Here is a 22569-nt window from a genome sequence, read left to right as displayed (position 1 = left end):
ATACACGCCTACCCCGTGACGTGCCGAAGCAGCGACAAAGCCGCCCACCACCCACCAATCGCTCGCGCCCCAACGAACGACTTCTACAGCCACTTACTATCTCCATTCCGCCGCAGTTTTGCTACTATAACTTCAGATTCGGGGCAACCGCGAAGAAATGTGCCAAGGATTGTCAGTGGCCAAAAAACGTGTAAGTAGGCCATCGCTTGTGGCGGTGGCCTCCCGTGTTTCTAATCTTCTCTTTTTACAGGATGCAGGAACGGGCGTGCGATTTTTGGTAGACACGGGTGCTTGTCGTTCTCTTTTGCCAAGGAAACTCTTCAAGGCACGACGTAGTCTGTCTATATCTGCCGACGTCCACTTGGTAGCTGTCAACGGATCTGCGATACCCACCTACGGTTACGAGAACCTCAAATTATCGTTCGGAAACTGTAAATTCAATTGGAAGTTTCTCGTTGCTAACGTCACAATGCCAATCCTCGGTGCGGATTTCCTCTCTCATTTCCACCTTCTGGTCGATGTCGCCCACCGACGATTGGTCAACGCAGACCCGTACTTGTCGACACCTCTTCAACCCGCCCCCTCTAACCTCGCTCTCCACATCAGCGCACCCACGGATGCCTACGCCCACCTCCTCACGTCGTACCCGGAAGTTTTCTGTCCAGAACTTCGCCAAACGCCCACGGTTCCTGCCAAGCACGGTATTTATTACCATATGAAGACGACGGGACCCCCAGTCTTGGCAAAATTCAGACGTCTGGCACCGGAACGATTGGCAGCCGCCAAACAGACATTCGCCGAAATGCAGGAAATGGGCCTTTGCCAAAAGGCCTCCAGCCCATGGTCGTCACCCTTACACATCGTTCTGAAGAAAGACGGCTTCCTCCCTCCGTGCGGGGATTACAGGCGCCTGAACATGCAAACAGAACCGGATCACTACCCCCTCCCAAACATTGCCGACGTGACCTCCTACCTGCACAAAGCGAAGGTTTTCTCTACGCTAGACCTTCTGAAGGGGTATTATCAGGTGCCTATGAACCCAGAAGACATCCCCAAGACCGCCATCACCACTCCGTTTGGTACATACACCTTCAATTACTCCTGTTTTGGCCTTCGTAATGCTGGGGCAACGTTTCAACGCCTCATGGATGGCATCTTAGAGGACCTCCCTTTCTGTGTATGTTATGTGGACGACATACTTGTGTTCTCCTCCTCAAAAGAGGAACACCTCCGTCACCTGCGCATCGTGCTTGACCGCCTGCAACAAAACGGCCGTGTAGTCCGGTACTACAAGTGTACCTTTGGCGCCAACGAGAGTGTCGTTCTTAGGGCACCGTATCACTCCTGAAGGAGTCCATCTCCTCCTTAAGAAGGTAGCAGCCGTTCAGAACTTCCCCGCGCCCTCGACCGTCAAAGCTCTGCAGGAATTCTTGGGCATGATCATCTATTATCACCGTTTTCTGCCAGCCATTGCCGCCACTCTTGCTCCCCTCTACGCCTCTCTCAAGGGCAAGCCAAAGGACCTGAAGTGGGGTCCCCTTCAAGAAGCAGCCTTCTGCAATGCAAAGAAGGCCCTATCAACTGCTGCGACTCTCACTTTTCCTATCCCACACGCCCCTCTCCTTCTCTCCACCGATTGCCAGCGACGTCGCTATTGGTGCAGTACTCGAGCAGGTGGTCAAAGGCTCGCCCCGCCCATTGGCCTTCTTCAGCAGAAAACTGTCCAAGGCAGAATCGGGTTATTCTACCTTCGATCGAGAATTGCTGGCGGTGCACTTGGCTGTCCGTCACTTTCGCCATTTCTTAGAAGGTACGCCCTTCGTCATTCGCACAGACCACATGCCTCTGGTGCACGCCTTCACTCGACAGTCTGACGCCTGGTCCGCCCGTCAACGCCGACATCTTTCCGCCGTGGCTGAATATAATTGCACCCTTCAATACGTCCCTGGGAAAATGAATCCCGTTGCCGATGCCCTGTCAAGAAACACGTTGGCTGCCGTTCAACTGGGATTGGATTACAACGCCCTGGCTGAAGCCCAACGACAGGATCCAGAGTATCAAGCTTTTAGGACATCCTGCACGTCCCTCCGTTGGGAAGACTTTCCCCTCGAAGACTCCAACACCACCCTCCTCTGTGACGTCAGTACTGGTAGACCGCGACCTTGGATTCCTGCTCCCATGCGCCGACAGGTGTTTGATTTCATTCACGGCCTTTCACATCCCTCATGCCGTTCTACTGCACAGCTGCTGAAGGCAAAGTTCATTTGGCACGGCATTTCTAAGGATGCTAAGGATTGGGTCCGCACCTGTACTTCTTGCCAAACTTCCAAAGTACATCGACACACGGATTCAGGAGTGGGCACCTTTCCTCAACCTCACCGTCGTTTCGCACACATTCACTTCGACGTTGTAGGCCCCCTACCCACATCACAAGGACATCGTTACCTGTTTACCGTCATCGACCGCTCCACTCGTTGGCCTGAAGCCATTCCCATGGAAACTGCAACGTCCGCCTCATGTACATCTGCCTTACTCTCTGGATGGATTTCAAGATTCGGTATCCCTGAGCATATTACTTCTGACAGGGGAACCACTTTCACCTCTCAATTGTGGACATCATTAGCGAATCTCCTGGGCATCACCCTACATCAGACAACAGCCTACAACCCCGCTGCCAATGGAATGGTTGAACCCTCAAAGCAGCTTGGATGTCCCGCTGCAAGGATTGCAACTGGTTTACTCAACTTCCCTGGGTCCTCCTGGGACTAAGGACCACTCCTAAAGACGCCCTCGACGTCTCGGCAGCTGAAATGGTGTATAGCGACCCATTGGTCGTCCCTGCCGAATTTTTTCCTTCTACAACCTCCTCCGACGATCTACAGCCCATACGTCACGTCGTGGGAAAATTTACTCCGTTCTGCCAGACTTACAAGCCCCCAGAGAAGCATCACATACCAACGGACTTGTACTCTGCAACGCACGTCTTCCTGCGCAACGACACTAGCGAGCCACCACTAACGCCCCCTTACACGGGCCCTTTCCTTGTGATCCAACGCAGTCCGAAAGCATTCCTACTAAACATTCGGGGCAAAGAAGACTGGGTCTCCATTGTTTGTCTAAAACCTGCTTATCTTCTGCCAGATAACCCGCCTACAGTTCGCCTCTCTAGATCAGGGCGCCCTATTTAACATGTAGAGTATGTCATTTTTAGGGGGGGAGCCATGTACCAACCGTGTGTCACACAATTGTACATAATTATTTTGTATATATTATGCTTGTATCTGCGCTCTTCCCTCGCACTAAAAAAGAACCTGAATGATCATGTGTCCAGTTTTGCTCTGTAACATTGTCTGTCTCTCGAACTTGTTATGTCCTGTTGACTTGAGGTTTTGTATATAAAGGAGAGTGTTCCTTAATAAACAACTCAGTTGATTGCATCCTGCCTTTGAGTTCACAACCCTCTCTCGGCCCGTCACAATAGAAACGAGGTGATTTGGGCAAGGATAAGATTTACACTACAAGAGAGAGAGAGAGAGAGAGAGAGAGAGAGAGAGAGAGAGAGAGAGAGAGAGAGAGAGAGAGAGAGTAAAATGTTTCGTTATCTTCACATAAAAACACTTGTTCGTTATAGTTAAAAATGAGGTGATTTAAGCCAGTATAAGATTCACACTACCAGAGAGAGAGAGAGAGAGAGAGAGAGAGAGAGAGAGAGAGTCAAATGTTGTACTATCTTGACACATAAACCGTTGTTCGTTATGAGAGAGAGAGAGAGAGAGAGAGAGAGAGAGAGAGAGAGAGAGAGAGAGAGAGGAGGAGAGAGAGAAATTTTGCATTATCTTTGCAAAGAAACCTTTGTTCGTTATGGTTAGAAATTCGGTGTTTTAGGCAAGGATAAGATATACACTCACAAAGAGAGAAGAGAGAGAGAGAGAGAGAGAGAGAGAGAGAGAGAGAGAGAGAGAGAGAGAGAGAGAGAGAGAGAGAGAGTAAAATGTTGCATTACTTCGGCACATAAACCCTTATTCGTTATGGTTAAAAACAGGTGATTTGTGCAGGGATATGATTTATACTTCCAGAGAGAGAGAGAGAGAGAGAGAGAGAGTAAAATGTATTATCTTAGCACATAAACCCTTGTTCGTTATGAATAGAAATGAGGATATTTGTGCAATGTTAAGATTTACACTACCAGAGAGAGAGAGAGAGAGAGAGAGAGAGAGAGAGAGAGAGAGAGAGAGAGAGAGAGAGAGGGAGAGTACAATGTTGCTTTACCTTGGCAAATAAACCCTTGTTCGCTATGCTTAGAAATGAGGTGATTTGGGCATGGATAAGATTTACACTTTTAGAGAGAGAGAGAGAGAGAGAGAGAGAGAGAGAGAGAGAGAGAGAGGAGAGAGAGAGGAGAGAGAGAGAGAGTAATAATAATAATAATAATAATAATAATAATAATAATAATAATAATAATAATAATAATAATAATATTTTTATTTCCAAAGAAATACATTGGGTATTGTACATTATTTATAAAGCAACATATTGAATAGTGATTACTGATATTGTGATTATATTAAAATTTAACATTTATATGAGAGATGCTTCCATATAAATCTTTCGACTAACAACTGAAATACATTTGGTCCACTACTTGCATTAGTATGACTTTAAAGTAGGAAAAAAATAACTTAGAATGGTAAAACTCATTAAAATTCTATACTGTGTGCAAAATTACAGTTGACCCTATGAAACATTAAAAACTGATATTCACAAGTACATTAAAATTTGGGTTTTTTTTTTTTAATATTTTGAAGAGTCCTTTCTTGTAAGTCCCTTTTTTCATTTTCTTTCGATTGTATAATCTTTTGTTCTGCATTTTCTATTTTACATTTTATTTCCATCATTTTCCACACATTTTTTTCTTTTGCAAGATTTTTCTTCTATTTTCTAATTTTCTGAAATAAGATCCTTCTGTCTCTTGGTATGCATGTCTGATGTTTATTGTTTTTTTCGGTACATATTTTTCAACAATTTTCTCCAGTATTTTGTACAGTATGTCCGTATTTACCTGTACTGTATATTATCACTTACGAATACATTTTTCCACATTAACACTTGTTCGTTATGGGTAGAAATTAGGTGATTTGAGAAACGATAAGATTTACACTCCCAGAGAGAGAGAGAGAGAGAGAGAGAGAGAGAGAGAGAGAGAGAGAGAGAGAGAGAGAGTAAAATGTTGCATTATCTTGGTACATAAACCCTTCTTCGTTATGGTTAGAGATGAGGTGATTTGGGCAAGGAAAAGATTTATACTCCCAGAGAGAGAGAGAGAGAGAGAGAGAGAGAGAGAGAGAGAGAGAGAGAGAGAGAGAGAGAGAGAGAGAGAGGGGGGAGAGGGGGGGAGGGAGAGAGAGAGAGAGAATAAATCCTAATAAAAAATAAAAAATTACACAGTGGATATTAACCAGTCGAGAAAATCTGAATAAAAAAATTACAAAGCAGACATCTAAAAGCATTAGAATTACAAATCTTTTTTAGTGTAGGTCGAACTTCCTCTAAAGACAAAATATCAGTCTGAAAGTATATATATATATATATATATATATATATATATATATATATATATATATATATATATATATATATATGGTATATTGCCATAAGAAATGTGTTGTAGAGAGATTGTGATTGTTATGATGCAAGAACATTTGCTTAGTGTAAATATGTGTCTAAGACCAGTATGTGGTGCCTTGACGACTACAAGATGAATTGAAAACACAAGATGGTGCAAAAGAGTTTATTTACTCAATTAAGTATTGACATATCCCCTCTCCTCTTTAGTGAGAAAAAATTTAAAGGTTAATGAATACATAACAGTTTGATACTGAAGTGGAATTACGCTAAAAATCAGTTGTATGTAGAAGGCGGATGGAATATGTGAGATACAAATTAATCAAAGCTGGAGTGTGGAGTGGCAAAGGTTAACAGATGATGAAATATGGATTACAAGTAGCGAAGAAAAATTGTAGGAACTGGTGCAAATATGAGTTCCTTCAAAACAGGGAAACTGACGAAAAATGTAATGATATTATGAAGATGGAAGAAAACCAGGAAGAGAGACCAGTGGATCTTGATATGAATAAGAAAAGGAGTGACATGGTTGATAATGTATTAGCATTTAGGCTATATTAATTGACGTGAATTGATGATTTTCAGGTTTTTGTCATGAACTGAGAAGAAATTTATTACATCACTGTAAGCCAAAAATGGAATGTATAAAAGGATTGTTGAGACAAATTTCATTTTAGAAGTGAAGTGAGGAAGTAATACCAATGGAAGGAAACTTGTTAAAGTTGTTGAAAAGAGCAGTCTGATTAGTGTACAATAAGTGAAGCAATGATAACTGAAAGGGTAGGGAAATGATGAGTAGAAGTAAGAAGGTTTACACAAATGAAAGGATGATTCAAAATATTTTATGAAGGTTTGGTCATGTTTGAATAATAGAAAATGAAAGGTTGGCCAAAAGAAGCTAGAATCAGGGTTGTATATAAAGAAGGGCATTAATACTCAGGAGTGCTAGATAAGGGACGGTGGAAATATAATGCTGACTAGTGTGGCCTGTATATGAGTTTTTTAAAGTGCTTTAAAGCCCTTTGCGTAATTATTTAAATTGGCTAATATTCGTGAGGTTTCTGCACTAGGGGTTCATCCATGATATAGCATTAAGCTATAAATGTGGCAGTAATTTTAATCTTTTTTTACATAAGCCAGCACTATCCAAGTATTGGTCAGTTCTTCTAGAAAGTATAGCTCTGCCTTTTTTCACAGTAATTTGACAACGTTGACGTTGCCAAACATAAGGTCTTCCTCTGCCAAGACTGCGACCAACCACAGTTGCCTACTAACGTTTCAAGATTTGCTGTTCTGCTTAAAATGCGAAAAATTTCTGATCGTCCAGGACTCAATCTCTGGCTCTCCCACTGGCGAGGACAGATCATATCCACCAACATATACACATACACCCACATACACATATATACCCATTTCGAAATGAAATGGCTCCCAAAGAAATCTGAAAATTCATGAATACTTAACTAAAAATTTCGAACAGTAGGTCATATTGTAAAGAAAACATGGAGAGTATATAAGTCATACACACATAACACACACACAGATGTTTATATATATATATATATATATATATATATATATATATATATATATATATATATATATATATATATATATATATATATATATATATATATATATATATATATATATAAGTATATATATATATATATATATATATATATATATATATATATATATATATATATATATATATATATATATATATATACATACATATATGTACCCAAAAATCTGTTTCACTTATGCAATCAAATACTTGCATATATGGCGTAATAGGCCAGGTTTATTGTACACACCCTTAACTTGATAAAAAAATAGCTAAACTTTTACAATATTAGACCAAATTAACGAATATTCAAATCACAATAAGCTAATTATTTTTCTTTCCTTTTCTGAGACTCATGAAAGCGGTTCTAATGGTCTCAAAAGGTGAGCAAAAACATCCTCCAGGAAAAATAATCATACGAGAACGCAATTCCAAAACTGTGCAATAAGGATTATATGATAAATCAAAATATTATACGTGGGGTCGTTACAAGCAAGACATAATAGGCTTTCTATGGTATTCTGATTATTTTATTTACAGGGTTATTTTTTATTTGCTAAAGATAGTGCGATACTAACGATGACCATACGTATCCACTTTATTTCTATCAGTTGATATACAAACGGATACTACCGTTAATAAAAAAATAAAACGATACCATAAATGAATAGATATTAAGGTCTTACTCTATTAACAGAAAATAATAATTGAAATACCACTCTTGGTGCATACACACCACTAAACACGTAACGATTTGACCATTAATCAAAAAAAAAATTACCTAGGAGGGTGGCGTGTACATAGAGAGAGAGAGAGAGAGAGAGAGAGAGAGAGAGAGAGAGAGAGAGAGAGAGAGAGAGAGAGAGAGAGAGAGAGAGAGAAATTCATGCAAATATGAACGAAAGGCTGACCTACACAAAAATGCATATCAAAGACGAATAAACAAGAATAATTAATCAGATAGAGTAGAGGGAAAATTCCTAATGGCTTACCACCCATAATGAGATTGGAACAAACACATAAAAAGGGAAAAATAATTTCGCTTGGTGAGGAACAGTGCACTCTGCATTAAGGTAAGTAAAAGGAAGTAAAACGGCAAGAAGGAAAAGGCTGAAATAAAATAAGATTGCCTAATTAATACCTCAAACAACAATTATTAAGAGATCTTGACATGAGTCTCTTTAATTATTTGAGCTAAGCACCAAGGACCCCTCAGAGATGTGGCCTTAAGGGAAATGAAGGCAAGAGATTCTCGTTTCGTAAAACGAGCCTCTGATGAAAAATATGAATAAATTTGAAAAAAGAAGAAAAAAAGAGAGCCTTCGCATGGTACCCTGTGTCACTTGAGCATTTTGCCTCTTTCTCCCTTTCCTTTGTAGAAATGTTTTTACTTTCTCTGTTCCCGAGTTCCTTTTAAAGGCTTTATCTTTGTATGTTGACTGCAACGTTGCTGGTGATATAACATAGAGTCTTTTCATATCATATATATTCTTCTTACATTCCCACTGCCTTTCATTATCCATAGTCATATACTTATTTCATTCCTTATGATCCTTCTTTGCTTGTACTTTGCTAAATCAGAAGTATTTCTAACCAACAAATGGTGAACTACTTTTCGTTTCTGCTGTCATTCATCATCTGTACACGTTTTCATACTCTACTTCGGTTCTCAGAGTCCTATCGTTTGGGTGAAGTAGATCTCTTGTCATCTTGTAAGTCCACTCACTTGACAATTCTTATTCATGTACAGTACATAGAAAATTGTGTTTTGTTCCTATCTGGCTTTTATTCATTTTACGAAGTGTTTAGTTGCCAACCATTTGAAAACATTTCCTTTTCCTTTTCTTTCACAACTTGTCAAAAACGTGCTTTACAAGTATATATGTGTTTAATTATGATTATCTTCCTATGCCATGATGATTAAAGGTAAATATACATCACATCTGAAGTATGCTGCATATATATATATATATGTATATATATATATATATATATATATATATATATATACATATATATATATATATATATATATATATATATATATATATATATATATATATATATATATATATATATATATATATATATATGTATATATATATATATATATATATATATATATATATATATATATCTGATTACATAAACTACCTAATTAATAGGGCCAACTGACTCTTCGATTAATTTGGCTGGAAGGGAATAGTAAGCACAGATGAAACTGGAGGCATTAATTACCTTTTGACATCTGACGATGCACTTCTGGATAAAAGACAATCTATAACATTCTCACATATATTTTTGAACTTAACCTTACTATGAGTTGATTAGCATATCAAGTGCATACAATCTTATAAAAGCAATGGCACAATAAAGTTATAGTTTCGAGTACCTTTACTTTCTTTCCCCATGGACACTGAAGTAATCTTTAGTAACACCACGTGGAAGATAGAAGTTATGTTATGAAAATAGGAAAGTAATTGACCCACCCAACGGATTTTGAGCAAAGCAAAAAATCTATTTTTGCATGAGATCGCCATGTCGTCCTGATGGAAGTTCCTAAAGTAGCTTCCTAAGGGATATATGTTACTACAGTGATATTCCCAGAGAATTAAACCTTCAGGTCCCAGAATTCTAACTCCTGGAGCGAATATCCTTAAATTTTCTCTCAAGGATATCACATAATATCAGAGGACGTATTCTTGAAACGCGACATAGCAATCTGCACCCTTAATAGCATTTACGCTATTAGGGGAGCCGTATCAAGGTTACCCCAGTTCTCGTACTATTATTGAACACCATAACAGTGCCATCTCCAAGATGGTGGACATTCCTTGTAGCATTGAGGATGGTGCTACAGATACAGTACTTTGGGAGGGATACTGTGAAGATCTTTTCTTTTAGAAAAGAAGGGTAGGTCGATCAGGACGACATGGCGATCTCACCCAAAAATAGATTTTTTACTTTACCCAAAATCCGTGTTTTGGGCTCAAGCCATATCGTCCTGATGGAAGCCTACCAGAGCATTAGTGTATTTGTGGATTTTCATCAGTGCCCTAACCTTGGGACAACATTTCTATGATTATTTGGACCAATCGAGACAAATGTAGCTACCGTTATCCGTCATTATCACTAATCATACATGATGTTAGTGCTTCCTGCCCCCTACAGGGAAGAGTCATTCTAGACAGTAGAAAAGGGGTCTCAAGGTTAGCATATATTGTATGAACAAACATAAATATGCACTGAATATACAAACCATCTCGTAGTTTGTGTATATTACCGAATACTTATCAGTGTTTTTTATATCCATTGTTTGTGAGCATACAAATATATGAAGAGTACATACTCTGGTCTTTTAATCATGCAATTGTCGGGCAAATTAGGACGCAAATACATTCTAGTAGACATTTATTTTTAATGACTAAGTGAATTAACAAAAGAACTATACATGTAACATGTACAGAGATTATATTTCTTTCTTGAGAAGAAAGAAATGATGAGTGCCACTCTCAGATTGAAGAAAATCTATGATAAAATTTATCTTCATAATTTCTGTACCGGTTACCTTCTATGGACACTGTGTACTACATACACCCGGCACTAGTGCTATCTGTATAATTCCACACCTGGGATTTTAAAAAGAATTAGTGTCACCATGGTAACACTTATTCAAAGGAGGTCACACTAAGAGAGATGACCCCTTCTCCCTTTAATTGACAGTCCCAGTCAAATAGCTGTTCATCGCAGAATTAGACGGCAGGTTAGATACTCTACCCGACATCACCACATAATGCTTCAGTTCATGGACCTGCTTAGCATAATATTTGTAGAACACTCTGGATGATTCTCATCCAGTATATGAGCGAGGACATTCCAAGTCCCAAGCAATTAACTGTTTATGACAGTAAGTAGGGGGCAGGTTTTAATACACCACTTGCCGCCACTACATATTGCTTTAGTTCATGGACCTGTTTCGCATAGTGTTTGTAAAACATTCTGGATAATTTCCATCCGGTGTATGAACAAAGACGCTCAAAGTCGATATACTGAAAGAAGTTCAGTGATGAAGCAATTTTTCTCGGATCATGACCTACGGGAGTACTGTCAGGATCGCTCTGCGAATAAATTAGGTGATCTTCGCCCTCAGCTGTTTTAGGGATAAGTTTGATCTAGAGGTTTCTCCTTTAAAGAGCTGTCCTCCCCTGAAGTCTGAAGTTCTACGAAGATAGACCTTTAGACACTTTACAGGACATAGAGAGACATCTTCCTTCAGAGGGCAGATTCTCCAGGGACCCCACCTTTTAGTGGGTAGCTCATTCTTAGCGAGAAAGGTTGGATCAGGGAAGAGATTCAGTTCTCCTGCTTCTGCGAACTGAATGTGGCTCTCATCTCTAGATAGGGCCACTATTTCACTAACTCTAGCCCCTGAGGCTATAGCAAACAGAAAAATAACCTTTTGGGTTAGATCCTTAAGCTAACAATCTTCATTGTTTACGGATGAGGCATAATGCAGGACCTTGTCCAAAGACTAAGAGATGGACTTTGGTGGTGCTGCAGGCCTAAGCCTTGCACATGCCTTCGGAATCTTATTAAAGATCTCATTCGCCAAATCCACTTGAAACGCATATAGAAGAGGTCTAGTCAAGGCTGACTTGCACATAGTTATCGTGTTGGCCGCCAGACCTTGGTTATGAAGATAGATAAAGAAGGACAGACAGAAGTTCATTGAAATCTCTTTCGGTCCTTTTGCTTTTATGAAAGCAACCCACTTTTTCCATGATGACTCATATTGTCTTCTAGTTGACTTAGACTTGTATTTTTCTGAGAATTCTATATTGCCTTTTGAGATCCCAAATCTTTTCCTAACCGCTAGGGCAAGAAAATCATGCAATGAAGGGTTCGGGTTCTCTGTGATAAATCGAAGGCAATTAATCTCTGAACCTTCTGAAATATTCCTGGGTTCAGAACTAGGGACAGCCTCAGCCTCCGTTCCTTCCTCAAAGAGGACAGATTGCTCTTGGGCTACTTGGGAGCCAACAGAGCTACTGCTCCCTAGAAGGATCTCAGCATGTTGAGGACCTTCAGCAGGTGATTGGATGGGATGAACTTTAAATCCTAAGTCTATCCCTTCCATTCCAGAGACATGATGTCTGTCATTTTTATTAGAGGATCCTCGTTTGGGGCTATGTATCGAGGTAGTTCCTTGACGACACTTGTAATGAAGAGGTCGGACTGCAGTTTGGAGACTTGTTCCCATCTGGGAGAGAATAGGTCTGCATCCGTGGACCATTCTAACTCTTTCAGCTTGAGCCCAAGCAGAGCATCCACTGTCACATTGCGGGTCAATTATACATGAACTGCTGACAGGTGCCATCCCTTTAGGGAAGGGATGGTTAACTACAACTAGACTGTATGAGACGTTCTCTAGCATCGTCGATTGCAGCATCTCATTATCGTTTCCGGATTCACAGATCAGCCGTAGGCAGTCTGATCTGCGTGGAGAGAGTTTCCCCCCTCATGACACGACCAACATGGTCTTGGGACTTTCGGGCTTTAACCTTTGTTAGGGAAGCGATTAAGGAAGGACCGATACCGGTCTTTTTAGATCTCTTCGAGAATTTGGTGCGTATTTTCTCCAGACTTAACGCATTTTGCAGCAATGCTCTTAGCACTGGGTCTGTCTCTATTGTGAACTGGAGAGAGATCAGAGCTCCTCACAGTTCGAGTTTTGGGAATCTGACTGATTACCAGACTCTCTTGACCGACACTGCAATCTCCTTTTACATTCCCAAAGGAAAGGAGAGTTGGTGTGACCACAGGCTTCAATGGCTTTTTCGCCATTGAACCCTTGAGCTGGAGAGAATCAAGACTTCTTGAAGCTTATCTTGTATCCATGATGTTCTGGGAACCGGATCGTTTCCTTAGATGTTCATAGACCAGCCACCTCTGGTGCTGCCCACCCCAGCCTCTCGTCCAGGAACATTGTTACCTGAACCTTTCCTTGGCTTAATTATTGCGTGACTGTGTCTGCCAGTTTTGTGAAGATATTTTGGACTGTGTCTAGTCCGATAAGTATCTTTCCTAGGAAATATGTTACCTTGTGTAACTTAATCCTAGGTAGGAGGGGAGGGGGTGATTGACTGGAAGTTGCCAATAGACGACTTTCAGGTCTGGTAAGACTACGAGCACCCCTTGTTGCAACAGGGTCCTTATGTTCAGAAGGATTAACATTCTGAACTCGTTGTTTTATTTGGACTTGTTGAGTGGCGACAAGTCCAGAATAACTCTGAGTTTTCTTGAGTCCTTCTCGTGGACACCCAACGGCCTTCCCTGGAATTCAATGGACTATAGTTTCCTTACCACCTGTATGCTCTAGAGCTCTCAGGTAAGCTCCTCCAGGAGAGTTTTGGATTATAGGAGGAGTTGAGGAAATGGTGGTAGAGACATCTCAACCTCCCATCTTAGTCCTATCTTGATTAGGCCATGGACCTAAGGAATGAAGGTCCAACGATCCTAAAGGATCCTCCCTCCTACCAGAAGTATCTCTATGCTTCGATGGATCAGTAGGATTATATTTTCGACCACTTGCCTGTGGCAGCGTGGTCACTCTTAAGTTGGGGACCCACAACTGTGGAAGACTTTCTTTTTGAAAGGATGCCCCACTTTTGGAGAAGTCCTACTTTCTTCGTGGTGGCGTTCTTAATCACTTTCCTGACTACCTCGTCTGGGAGGAGGTCCTTACTCTAGATGTTGGAAGATATTAGCTTCCTTGTTTAGTGTTTTGCTGTCGCGGTAGCAAACACAAACTCCCTACATGTTCTCCTAGCCTTTATAAAGGCATAAAGGTCTTTTACTAAGATAGCCATATGTATTTTGGCTAAGACCTTGAGCGTGTCTGGGGTATCTTGATGAGTTGAACAGAACTCTATGTAGTTTTGTAGACATAGGGAGGCTGCAAGTGTCTCCTTTGTCTCTTGTTCATTATGTAAGAGAAACTCGGATAATTTAGGGAGATTTTTCTTAAATTGTCGACTGGCGACATCCACCTCAAGTTTTCCTACTGAAATGGGTAAGTGGGCTTCCTTCCAGTTCTTCTCCTACCTGGGAAAGGCTAGGGACAGAGGCTCGCACTCCTCAAGTGCAGGACACGGTCTATCTGCCTTCACTGCCTCGGAGACATATTTAAATGCTTTCTCTATAAAGGGGAATGAAATTGAAGCAGGAACAAGAAAGGAAGAGTGCCTGTTACCTGGTGTGAATACCTTCGACACCGAGTAACCCCCCTTTTTTATGCTCTTGATAGGATAGCCTGTGCTTTATTATGGTCAAGAATCATAACCTCCTTTGATTCCGTTCTATTTCTTGACATTGGTTCATACTTCAGTCAAACGAAACAGTCAGGGAAAGCGTCAAAGCTTGGGCCAAACTGGATTTTGTTCAAAGGAACTGCACCCATCTTCTCCGAGATGTAGAGTTTGCCGCTTAAAATCGGCATCAGCCCCGCAAACCTCCAGGGATTGGTTTTGGAGCATGTCGGAAGGTCTTGATCTATGGGTCGTTTGTATGACCCCTGGGGAGCGTCAAGTGGAGCTATACAAGGCTCTACCTTGCATCTCGCTTCCTGCTTTTCGTCCTGTTTGTGCAAGTTTTCTATTAGATTCTTCACTTGGGACCATAACTGGTCCATTCCATCTAATAGAGAGATAGAAGGTGGAGATATCGATGTCGCTGGCTCTAGAGCTGTCATAGACGGAAACATTTCCAACCTGACATTCTCCCCTTCTTCCCGTGGGTGCTTTCTTCCCTCCTTCCCAAAGGCTATCTGGCCGTCGGGAGATGTACCTCGTCTCTGGGGTACCACTATTTCCTTACTTGCTGTTGGAAATAGTATCCTACGCATCCTGTCATTAGGCAGGTAAGGTCCCGGAGAGATTATCTGGAAGCCTCTCACCCAGTTGCGTAATTCGTAACGAGCTGCATCCCTAGTCTCTATCGACTTGGGATTCTCTAAACCCTCGGACATTAAGGTCCGACATACCTTGCAAGCCTGCGGGTTCCGATAATGTAGGGGTTCGGAAATAATATTGCAGGGGACATGAAACCTGCATGCATTATGACCGTAAAAACACTTACTCCTAGTTTTGCAGAAGACTGCAACACATGACATCTGGTGTTCCTCCTGTAAAGAAAGGAAAACAGAATGAGTATACGATTGATTATCTCCCTGATATACAATATATCAAAGTCGTATTTTAACAAAATAGCTTAGGATAGCAAGCTATAAAGGGATAGTAGGAGACACATACTTGTGTATCATCTGCAAGCAAATGCTGTTACCTCCCCTCAGTATTAAATGTGAGGAGATTCCCTTATCAAGGGAACTCCAACTAAAAGGGTTCTCACCCCTAGGGGTAGAGAAGTGTATAATTCACTGTCCCTTTTATTCTTAATGCTTTGGGGTAAGGATGACTGATTTCTTAATCAGCATAATGAAGAAACACTATTCCTTCAATATAAGAGTGGTACCAGCAGAAGCTCGCACAAGGGTACCCAAGATATGTATAATCGTACTATAGTTTTCTATTTGCAGTATATACCATATTGCAGATTACTGGCTACTGTATAATTATATATTAATCCAGCCAGTATGCTGCCTTTATGGCAAGCATCTGACTGCACGGTCCAGCTGGCATAACGTCAACTGGACTGGAGAAAAATAGAGACAAATATTTGTGTATTCCACCCAACCTATTTGCTGTGGCTTCCCTTACAATATTAAATCATAGAGTTTCCTGATCAGGGAGACTCAAAGATAAGGGCTCTGCCCTTTAAGGGTTAGGAGTGTAATCTCCAGTCCTAAAAAAATTTAATATTGCAGGGTAATCTGAAAACTGATTTCTAATCAGAATATTGAAGAAATTATATTCTTTCAATATGAGATTAGGTTCAACATATACCTGGGTAGATATTCAATATATATTGGAAAACACTACTAGTATAATATATACAGTAGCTTTCTATCTGCAGTATATCCTATACTGCAAATATACTGACTACCTGTATAAACATATACAGGTATGTCGTCGGCATAGCTAGCTCTTGCCGGCAAAACCAGCCTGCTTGCTAAAAGAGAGAGAGATAGCATGGAAAAAAGGCTACCTAATAATGTGTATGGATACAGTAAATAAGGATGTAAAAGTCTAATTTTACTACCTTTCTCCAGAAAGAAGGTTCAAATGGAAGGGGAGAATGTAACATTCAAGCTTCCATCCAGCTACAGTACTGTCGCCGGCAAGGTCCCACCTATACACTGCCGGCCGGCAGTAGTAGTACAGTCAGCGTGCTGCCGGTTGAGTCACCACCAATCTGTACCTGCCTGGCCGGCAGCACCCCGGCAATAGAAGCTCTGACTAGCAGTCCAAGGGAGAACTGAAGAACCTTGGTGACAGAAGGGACTTCCCACTCACAGTCAACATGGCCAGCAGCTGTCATGACTGCCGGCCGGCAGTTGCCATGACTGCCGGACGGCAGCTGTCATGGCTGCTGGCCGGCAGCTGTCATGACTGCCGGCCGGCAGCTGTCATGACTGCCGGCCGGCAGTTGCCATGACTGCCAGCTGGCAGCTGTCATGGCTGCCTGCCACTGATATAGCTACTGGCCGCCGGGCAACGGCTGCAGAGAGGGAGTCTGGTTGGCCCCAGTAACCCACCGGCAACGGTAAGGTTGTAGGAAGCTGCCAACATAAAGGGATAGAGGGGGAGGGAAAAGAGGGTCCTGTATAAGATACGGAAGGAGCCGGCCGTATAGCCTGTCCTACCTCACCTAACGAAACTCCGTTCCTGTATTAGAACTATCCCATTTGGCTAAAGAATTTTATTCCCTAGCCTAGGGTTAGACTAATACAATAAAGAGATTGGTGGCACCCTCGCCGCCGCCTCTAAACAATAAAGGAACGGGGTTCTAGTGCCGGTGTCCACTAAGCAGTAGAAGAATTCTATTCTTCAGCTTAGGGTCTGCCGGCACAGGACTAGTCTGCTAGGCCACAGGGATAAGGTATCATATCGTACAGTCCGTTCAGGAGTAGCCTAGGGAGGTCTAGCCTCCTATATCGGCAACCTAACCTAGCAAAGGAATTCTATTCACCTTGCTAGTCAGCTACCGACCACAGACCAAATACTCTGAGGTTCTGATCAAACCCAAAAACCTGCATCTGCGGTTACAGGGGAAGGGCAGAAAAACCGTAGGCTAGGCATGCCTGAATTAAAAATTCGAGGCCGACCCACTAGGGTTATAGCCTAAGGCTACGCTCAGAGGGAGGGAGGGATTACCCTTAAATCCCCTTTTTGGAGACGTGTAATGTTTCATCTAATTCTAGGAGATAACTATCTCTGCATGAATTGAAAAAACAATACACGAGGGTAAGCGGGGAAATGTCTGAACGTATAGTAAAACGCCTAGGTTAGGTTACCTAGGCGAGGTGAGATCTCGGTTAACTCACTCACCGAAACGCTAACTATATGATCGACATAGAAAGGAAAATTATGCACATTATAAATATCTTTACAAGTATAATTTGCCTAAATAGCTTACATAATTAATTAATTAATTAATGCTATTTAAAAACCGGGAAGTCGTTCTACTAAAAAAATAACACATGCCTAACGAACGACAGCGCCCATGGCGCCTCCGGTATCAGCCTTAGCTTCTAAACACAATAAATTACTCTAATTTCACTGTGAAACAGGAGCTAAAAATTACTCTTTGTAAAGACCCAATACTCAACTTTCCGAAGACGAAAGAAGTAGGAGAATGCATAAAAATAATCCTTCAAATCGATTGAAAAGTTAGATCAACAGGGAAGACCACTGAGCGAAATCGCTACAAAATTAGGAATGTCCGCCATCTTAGAGATGTCACTGTTGGGGTGTTCAATAGTAGTACGAGAACTGGGGTAACCTTGTTACAGCTCCCCTTCTATTCTGCCACGTCCCGATCGAAGCGAAAACGCTATTAGGGGTGCAGATTGCTATGTCGCGTGTCAAGAATACGTCCTCTGATATTATGTGATATCCTTGACAGAAATTTTAAGGATATTTGCTCCAGGAGTTAGAATTCTGGGACCTGAAGGTTTAATTCTCTGGGAATATCACTGTAGTAACATATATCCCTTAGGAAGCTACTTTAGGAACTTCCATCAGGATGACATGGCTTCAGCCCAAAAACATATGATATATATATATATATATATATCTCTCTCTCTCTCTCTCTCTTTATATATATATATATATATATATGTATATATATATATATATATATATTTATATGTAAATATACATATATATATACACACACATATATATATATATATATGACTTATATATACATATGTATGAATATATATATATATATAAATATATATATATATACTTATATATATATATATATATATAGACTTATATGTATATATATATATATATATGTATATATAGACTTATATATATATATATAGACTTATATATACATATGTATAAATATATATATATATATATATATATACATATATATATGTATATATATAAATATCTCTCTCTCTCTCTCTCTCTCTCTCTCTCTCTCTCTTATATATATATATATATATAGACTTATATATACATATGTATAAATATATATATATATATATATATAGACTTATATATATATATAGACTTGTATATATATATATATATATAGACTTATATATACATATGTATAAATATATATATATATATATACATATATATATATATATATATATATTTATATATATATTTATATATATATATATAAATATACATATATATATATATATACATATATATATATAATATAATATAATATAATATATAAATATATATATATATATATATATATATACATATAAGGGAACATACGTTAATCAGCAAAATAATACAAAGCGTCATAAAATGATAATAAATAAAAGTGGGAAAAGGTTATTGCGAAAAGAAATGTTAAGCTTGACTGTATATACTGATTGAAGAGCACCTGTGTAGGAGAGAGAGAGAGAGAGAGAGAGAGAGAGAGAGAGAGAGAGAGAGAGATAGAAATTCTAAAATGTTTGAAACATCTTTTGCGGAAACCGGGCAGTATTTTACAATAAAAAAGGAAAACTATCGGAAGCTGTCAAAGTAATGTAAACCGCAGAAAAAAATACGCACATACACTCCAGGATAATGGGAATAGCGGGCAATAGCCAAATGTTGTAAGTCCTCGAGTAAAAAAGAAAAAAAAAAATACCAGAGGAGCCCGAGAAGTATTAAGGCATTCGTATGAATGTAAGCAAATTGGTTAGAGATTAAAAACGGGAAATTTCCAAACTTTCTCGAAACTATTAAGATAAAAAAGTACCGTCTTTAAATGTAAGACAAAGAACAAACTCTTAAGATAGTTTTATAACGGTTCTCAGATGATGAAAACATGATTATTGGATTCCTCTATTGATTATTGAGATGCCAGATACGAAAGAAAAATAAACTATTGAAATGGGGAAAAAGAGAAACAATTCACTCACGATGTTAGGTCATAATAAGAGATCTAGCCTTAATATCCTATATCTTAAAACTACTGGGTGATGCTTAATGTAATCAAGGGACATATTGTTGTTTATTTTGGGTATAATTCTTCTACTGCTTGGGTATACAATAAACAAAGAGTAGTTATTGCCTCAATATGAAATGAAGAAAAAAAAATTAATTGAAGCCTGAACAAAATAGTTTTATTTCTAAGGTCCCAACTTGAATTAACATCCATGAGTGATTTTGAAAGCGCACTGATTTTTGACAGTCCCTAATGAGTCTGCTTTGGTGTTTATGATTTATTGATATTAATTTTGTGGAATTATAAAAAAAAGTAATGCACCCCAAAAAAATAAAAAACTTTAACCAAGATACGATAAGTGAAATTATGAACCGAGTGAAAAAAAAAATCAGGGATATGTTTTGGCTGAAGCTCGTCGGACCTGAGAATGCTATGTTTCACCCGTCAATATGACTAAAGATTAACGAGAAAGTCATACATGCAAAACTTTGAAGTTTATTGTAGTTATATATTTTTACACATCGTAAAAAACTCTCACCAACGAGCATAATATTTAACCACAAAAATATTATGCTAGACTGTACTTTATGAAAGGTTGGCAAGGCGGATAATCTAAAACAATCCTAGAAGTTATGCTTCTAAGTTGAAGAAAGAGGAAATGAGAATGGTAAGAGGAACACGAGCTGTCTAAACCTGGATGTATGGATAGTAGACGAAAAGCTAAATTTCCAGGGAAAGACTTACAATTCCATAAGTCCATAATGATTGCTTTTGGATATTATGACACTGTGGCGGGATGTTTAAAAAACAAGCCCCACACCCTGAATCACACCTACTGACAATTGTCTCAACAACACAAACTTTCCCCTTACGTTATCTATACCAGACTCTTTAACAAAAGGTAAAAAAACTAAACATAACCTTAAAACTATATTTCTTAATATTAAAACAATCACTAAAAAATCACCAATCATATACCATAACCAAAAAATAATCACAACTTAGTACTACAATCTTAACCTACTGTAATTGGAAAACACAAAACTTAAAACTAAAATTTCACTTCAACCAAAATCTAAACGTAATTATCATATATGATTGTGAATGGACACTTTCGTCCACACAAGGGCCAACAGTCTTTAATAGCCCAATATCACAAATCTGCAGGAACTGGAACACTGTCAAATATCAATACACAATTGTACTAATCATCATCATCATCATCATCATCATCATCAATACGCCAAACCAATTCCTTCAACCGGGCGGGATCGTTACAGCATCTATTTTATCCAGATCCACAGAGCAATCCAATCAGGTCCTTAAACAATCCAGGTCATCAATAATTCATTCCAAATCTGAGCAGTCGTATCAAATTCCTTAAACAAGCCAGGTCGTCAACAATCAAATTCACATAAATTTCTCCCGAAAGGAGGAATCACGGCCTGCCAAAAATAAAAAAAGAAAACCACTTATGAACACTCCTAGCTAACTGAACTATCGCACTATAATCAAAGATGAATAATAAATTGTTCCTATCATTCACAATCACGACAAGCAAAGATAAACAAAACTGTACTTACTCAGAAAATCAATAATCACTTCCTCGCTGGTAACAAAAATAATAAAATAGTAATCCAGCACTCGCACAACAGCCTCAGGACGCAGTCAATCAAAAAAAGCATTCTCCCAAGACATTCACCACTGTCGTAACCTAACTAAAAACATAAACAAACAATCTCATTTAAACCAACAGTCTTTCTCACCACAAACAATCGATGCACTAACTACTTTCGCTCGCTAACACAATCTCTCTCTCTCTCTCTCTCTCTCTCTCTCTCTCTCTCTGCAATTGGCAATAGAAAAAAAGAAAAAGAAAACAAAAATTAATCCTCCACAACACACCGAATCAGTTAAAAGGTTGTATGCACTGATCAAGAAAACCACATACGGCAGAGAATTTTACTTACGAATCTTAAATATAGAACTCGTACAAAATACCACAACTACTCGCCCCCCAAAATATCGAGTGGTATTATTATTATTATTATCATTATTATTATTATTATTATTATTATTATTATTATTATTATTATTATTACTAGCAAAGCTACAACCCTAGTTGGAAGAGCAAGATACTATAAGCCCACGGGGTCCAACATGGAAAAATAGCCCATTGAAGAAAATAAATAAGGATATAAATGAAATGAGAAGTAATGAGCAATTGAAATGAAATATTTTAAGAACAGTAACAACATCAAAAAAATATATTCCATAAATAGATTATAAAAAAGAATCATGTCAGCCTGTTCAATATAAAATCATTAGTTGAAAGTTTGAACATTTGAAGTTCTACCGATTTAACTACCTTATTAAGAAGATTATTCCACAACCTGGTTACAGCTGGAACCTAATAAAAAAGAGAGAGAGAGAGAAAAAAAAACATTATATAAAGCAGAAACAAATGCCAACAATTTCCATCCATATCAAATTATTAATTTTAGAAAATATATGATACGAAAAATTTATCTAAAATCACAAAAACTCGTGAATAATATCAGTAATAGGTATTACCATACCATATTTTAAATTTTATAGCTCTTCCCATGCATTTTTTTCATTAAATGGCAGGAAGAAATAAATTTCAATAGATTTATGTAACCCAACATGACAAACTCTAACGCTATTTGCATTAACGCCATTGCAGAGTTACTTTACTTCTTATTGGATGGTTTCTCCTTTGCCTGCTATACCACCGTCAATTCATCTAGAAAGAATAA

Source organism: Palaemon carinicauda, chromosome 22 (genome assembly GCF_036898095.1).
Source record: "Palaemon carinicauda isolate YSFRI2023 chromosome 22, ASM3689809v2, whole genome shotgun sequence".
NCBI classification, from domain to species: domain Eukaryota; kingdom Metazoa; phylum Arthropoda; class Malacostraca; order Decapoda; family Palaemonidae; genus Palaemon; species Palaemon carinicauda.
Note: the sequence above shows the minus strand (reverse complement) of the source record.